A 6,166-nucleotide genomic window follows, 5' to 3' on the forward strand; every position below is an offset into this window, starting at 1 on the left:
GACTCTCCCATCCTTCTAAATTGGATCAATTTATTTCCAAAATTAGGGAAGTCTAGTATATTTATTTCTATATTTAGAATATTTCTTACAAAAAATCCTTTAAGCAAATATCACATACCCTGATGAGACGCCACATCATGCGGCGTCTCATCTGGGTCTACGCTGTTTGCCAAGGCCTTATTTCTAGACGCTAGGCATAAATGGGTTAAAGAGAGAATGCCGGTTTTAAAAGCCATTCACTTAGTAACATCTCTCGAACTGGCTCAGAAAGGAGGTACAAACTGATCGAAACCTATCGGTTATTCCGCCAATCAGATATTCGTTTGGCTAAGAACTGCTTGGAAGTTTCCGTTAATTTTTTTTATGATTGTCATATAATTTCCGTTATTTTCGTTAATGTATTTCGGTCATTATCGGACATTTCCGTTTATCGGATTTACAAGACAGAGATATACCAATCACAAGCGCGTGAGATTTAGCTGTTCAAACCACTTGAAGGATTGTAGCGATTGACATGGTGGATACAAGCGCTTTGTGGGATTGATTATCTGTATGAGGTAAACTGATTTTGTATTGAGTTGCATATACTCGTGTTGAATTAAACAATGACATTTTCATTAGTTAATAACGATTCATCAAGCAACATTAAAACAGGCGCTTTGTGGAATTTATTATCTCTTTAAGTTTAACTGATTGTTTTTCTTCAATTGCATGAGTTTGTATTGAATTGCAAAACTACATTTTCATAAATAAATAACGCCTTATCAAGCATCATTAAAACGAGCCTGAAATGTTGTTTTCGATCGATCGAATATTAATTACAAGATTAACATTTCGCTGCTTGCGCAATGATGTATCTTCTGTTTAAAATGATTACAATTGAAATGAATTTGGAACTAGTTTACTAAACTGATTTACAATTCTTATCGCACTCAAACATAAACTGAAAGAACATAAATATTTAAATAAGTTTCAAGTTTCAAAGTGTATTGGCGATCCGGCATTCTGCCTTTGGCCAAGTACATGTATACAAATTACTATGGCCATAACAGGGAATGATACAATAATACAAATAAAAGATCAACAAATATGACAATCATAACAAAACAATATGTCTGAATTTTAAATAAAATTGTGTTTGTTAGCATGCAATTATACAACAGCTAGACTATTTTAAAATCCGGTATGTGTTAAAAATACATAAAGATCTAATGTTGATTATACTGGGTGAAAGGTCCATTTAGTTTTAATCCCACTGCTTATGCACAAAACCGACGTAAAGCCACACAAACTGTGAGCAATAGATAAATAAGTCGTTATTGCTGGACAATAGATAAAAAAGTCGTTATTGCTGGACAATAGATAAATAAGTCGTTATTGCTGGACAATAGATAAATAAGTCGTTATTGCTGGACAATAAACGCACGCACAGCCGTTAATAAACGGATAAAAACATTATGAAAGCATAAAACATGATATATAAACACTTAACTGTCTAATATTCTATATAAATTATCTATATTTTCAAATAAAATACCACTATGGACAATATTACGGCTTTGTTTATATTGTCATTAAAGTCGTATAGCGTATTATGTTCGTTAATGGATGACAATTTATATAAAATACTTCCTTAGCCGTTTACTACCGATATTGCATACACATCTATCATATCACACATCTCTATCATATCACACATCTCTATCATTCACCATATTGATGTGAAAACTATTTAAAATTAATATTTCTTGAAGTATATAATTGTGCTCAATGCAAACTAGGTATAAAAACATAAGTATAACGTCACATAACACATGACATACGGTTTACAAAGGCATGCTACATGAAGAACATAAAATCACTAACAAAAGTAAATGAGTGATTGTCTTGAGTGCAATGAGTTCAAATGCTATGTTATTTATTTAATAAATCATCAAAACACATACATAGCAATTTAAGAAATTATAAAATGTACTAGCGTTGCATTTTGTTTGGCATTTATCCTTTTGCGTTCGTATTTATCAATTGCTGTTTTCGACTTGTGATATGAATAACTCACAAGCAAAACCTACTTCATAATATAAACAGTTTTAAGCTATTAACATCAATATTATACTTAAAAAAATGTCATAGAGATGAGCATTAATGTGCTTTACCACTAATGAGATACGATTTGTTCAGCTATTTAAAAAACCGTCGGTCACATTTAAATAATCTTTCTGCAAACATTCCCGGTACATTTCAATGAATTCCATCAAAATATAGTTCCTGTAAATCAATATGTTATATAGTATATATACAAGATGGAATTATAGCTGTGGCACGTTTGACGTTTATAGTCAAAATAAATACAGAGACATGGTGGAAATCTAACAAAAATATTTGCAGACTTCGCTTCTTTGTCCATGATTGATTGTGTTTGGGTTAATAAACAGCGCTAAGGATTATGCATGTACAGGCCGTTAACTATTATAATATACGGCGACGTGTTAATATCATATCATATAAAAAGAACGATAGCAATTCAACGATCGGGATGCATTACATTCGAATGCTTTTAATGCAAATAAATTTCAACAAAAATGTTTTATATGAAAATGACCAGAACTAAATATCAATGAATATTCTATTAAAAATTATCATAATAATTCATGGACATAGTCTTCTCAAGAACCAATCAGTAAACATCATTAAAAAGACCCGTATGCACAAATAGCCAGTGGCCTATAACTGATAAAAGCTTATTTGACCTAATTTTCAGCGAGTCTACGTAACCCGTTAACTACAGGTTCAGTTCTACAAGACCTGATTGACAAGATAAATACTGTTAACTCAATAATATTCGTCACCGTGAAATTTCGTGGTTTAAAAAATGACTTCTTCTTTGACACGCGGATTTCTGATTGATAGAAAAAAGAGAAATTTGCGTCCGTCAATTTTCAATGTGTTCCGACGTGTTCCGATATTTTCCGATGTGTTCCGATGTGTTTGTGTTAAATTCGCGAATCGGTCAATAACGAGATGAATGGATATTATTGTCCCACAATTAATAATCATTTTTCGGTACTTAGATGGAAAGTGGCAAAGTACCAATCGCTAATGCCCCCCCCCCCTCACTAAATGTTTTTTTCATTGCCCCTATTTTATTTTATTTTTGTAAATAATTAATTGAAAATGCGAGGATATGCAAGCATGGTCAAAATGTTAATTTCTTCACATGAAAAAAGACAAATTCTAAGCAAAACAGACATGAAACAAATCACCATACATAGCAATTAATATTTGAAACGATTCTATGCGGTTACTGAGCATACAGGTTTGTTCTGCACTGCGATTCCATTACCGTACGAGTTTGACGTCCCAAGTGTACTCTTTCCACCTTCCAGCAGGCTTGAATAACTAAAATATATTATGGGTCGATTATTCTAATTTTGTCGATCAGTTTTATTCAATTTTCGTTCAATGGATATTCAAATTACATAATATTGGTAAAGGATGCAATAACAGACTCGTCAATAGTCTGGGGATATTTCGGAAGTTTAACTGTGCGATGACAACACAATCAATATTACAATACAATTTGAAACCAAATTGACTATTCCACATTTTAAATTATTCACCATTTTTTTTCTGCAACATAAAACCTGATTTATGTATACTTGAAGGTTATGTGCTGATTCTCTCATTTCTTGTGTCGGCTTTTAAGCAAAATGTTTAGCCTATCATATCGTTTCGTAAATAAAATCATTTTCATTTGTCGCAAGGTTGAAAATTGTATTTTTTATATTTGAGTTGTCGTATCTGTTCTTTTTCAGACACAAATCGAACGAAACTCAAGATTCGCAGCTGGTTTGAAAATATTTCAAAGGCCGCACATTTTGTTTCGACTCGGGCTAGTGATGGAAATATGTTGACAACGTTTGCTGAGTTATGTGGTAGGAGATAGAGGTTGGCAATTGAAATAGAAACCAGGAATATCGGGGAAAGGTTTAATAGACCTGGCTCTACTAGTCAATAATCGCCTACACGACAATAATCGCCTTTACGTTGACAAGAATTAAAAGGAAACCGTGAAACATTCGTGGACATATTGAGATAGTGAGTGGTTTTCTTACAGGTAAAAGAAGCGGATTTAACAAAATCGTAGTGCGTTAGAAATTTAAACACACCTATTCTGGATATTGAATAATATATAGAAAATATTTTGAAAAAAAAATCAGCTCAAAAAAAGTTGTATTCACTAGTGTTTACATGAACTCTGGTGAAAAAAAACTGGTAGATGAAAGCGGAAGTTGTGTCATATGTTAACAAAACGCGGACATCTTTACAGCCGATGAGCAATCATGAACAATAAATCTAAAAATAACAACAACAACAACATTAACATGTCCGAAAACTCGGTAAAAACGAGCGACTCCATCGTAAGCAACGAGTACAGGTGGGTGGCGGAGTTCTTAGCGGGGCCCGGCGGCTACCTAGAAAAAGCGGAAGTGGTCAGCGACTGGTTCCCGAACCGCCAGGCCGCCACGGACGACGCGTGGTCGCGTGCCAACAACGAGGTGTCGGACTATCCGTTCTCGCGCGGCCGGATTCTCAAACTGATCGTAGAGGACAAGAACGGAAGTATTGTGGAGCTTAGCAACGCTAGGAATGTAACCTCGCGACGGTGACAGCGACGCGCAGTAAGGCGAAACATTCATGTTTGTTTTCTTAATCCCATCATATACAAGCGGCGAATTCTTACGCCAGGATTGTGCCCTCCCGTTGATAACGTCGCGTGGGAGTGCGAGACATTGACGCGTTTTTATTATCCCAGGAATGCGGCGTAACATTTGTACGAATGTAAAACTAACCATTTACTTTGTGTCGGAAGGCTGGATGCTGCACAAGAAGCAGAATATGTATCTCGTGTGCATATCTATCAGTGACAAGTGTCGTACCAGATTAGCCTGTGCAGTCCGCACATGCTTATTAGGAACGTTCTACACTGGACACTACATTTTCGTTTTGAAGAGACTTCCATTAGACAAAAAAAGACATGAAAGCGGAAAGTGTCGTCCCTGATCAGGCTGTAAAGCGGAAAGTGTCGTCCCTGATCAGCCTGTAAAGCGGAAAGTGTCGTCCCTGATCAGCCTGTAAAGCGGAAAGTGTCGTCCCTGATCAGCCTGTAAAGCGGAAAGTGTCGTATCTGATAAGCCTGCACACGTAGATTACATGAACGAGGAATATATCCGCCATGAACATACATTTTGTCAAAGGATGTATTCATACTCGTGTTTTTTATCAATCACCCAACATATCGTATACATAAATAACGAATGTTTTACGAACAGTAAACATGTTATCGTGTGTAGTTTGCACAATTTAAATATCATATACTTGACTCTTAGACGGAATTTAAATGTGTATTCGTATTCAACTAAATAAACTGTGTTCTAACAAGGTAACTCTTTTCCTGAATTATAGTTACAATATATTATGCTATGGAATATTTACGTTATATAAGGCATATTAATTATGCCTAGAGATTGTGATGCATGAAGTAAAATATTGATACAAAAATTGCACTTCAAGAGGAAAAGGTATCGTCGGCTGCAAATGCCAGGTTGCAAAGTCCTAATGTTTCCATTAATCATTAATGTTGTATGTACTTGCACTCGTCAGTAAAATTGTTTGATACCTGGTTTATTTAGTGACTTGACGAAAAATGGCAAAACCAGAATTGGTTAAGAAAGCGATACAAATATCGATTTAGAGACTTATGTGCACATGGTGTACATGTTTATCAGGATTGTGTTCAATATCGTTCCCATCCAAAATCGCACTGCTCTGACTTTAAAGGGAAATTTTAACGTTTTGGTAAATTGACACAATCGACACAAAATGTTTCAGATTCGCAAATATTCGTTGTAGTTATCATATTTGTGGGGAAACCGTTATACAGAACATTTACCATGCTTTAAAATATCCATTATATGCATATTTTGACGATTTAAAAACCTGAAAATTATAAAGCGTACAACGCGAAACGATTGAATAATTTGGAGCGTTCTGTTGTTGTCCTTATATTTTGTGACAATACGAAGATTGTTTATATAAATTATTAACTACAACGAAAATTTGCGAGTCTGAAACTTTTTTTATTTTGTCAATTTACCAAAAGTTG

At 34.7% G+C, this 6,166-nt stretch overlaps 1 long non-coding RNA gene across 1 annotated transcript; it reads left to right on the top strand.

Annotated features, from left to right (window-relative positions):
• The first annotated feature begins 447 nt into the window (after window positions 1-447).
• LOC127847322 (uncharacterized) lies at window positions 448-5,679 on the top strand. The gene is made up of 2 exons (XR_008033922.1): window positions 448-557; window positions 3,816-5,679. It is a non-coding gene; the product is annotated as an uncharacterized LOC127847322 (long non-coding RNA).
• The last annotated feature ends 487 nt before the right edge of the window (window positions 5,680-6,166 follow it).

The sequence above is a fragment of the Dreissena polymorpha genome, chromosome 10 (assembly GCF_020536995.1).
Source record: "Dreissena polymorpha isolate Duluth1 chromosome 10, UMN_Dpol_1.0, whole genome shotgun sequence".
Lineage (NCBI taxonomy): Eukaryota > Metazoa > Mollusca > Bivalvia > Myida > Dreissenidae > Dreissena > Dreissena polymorpha.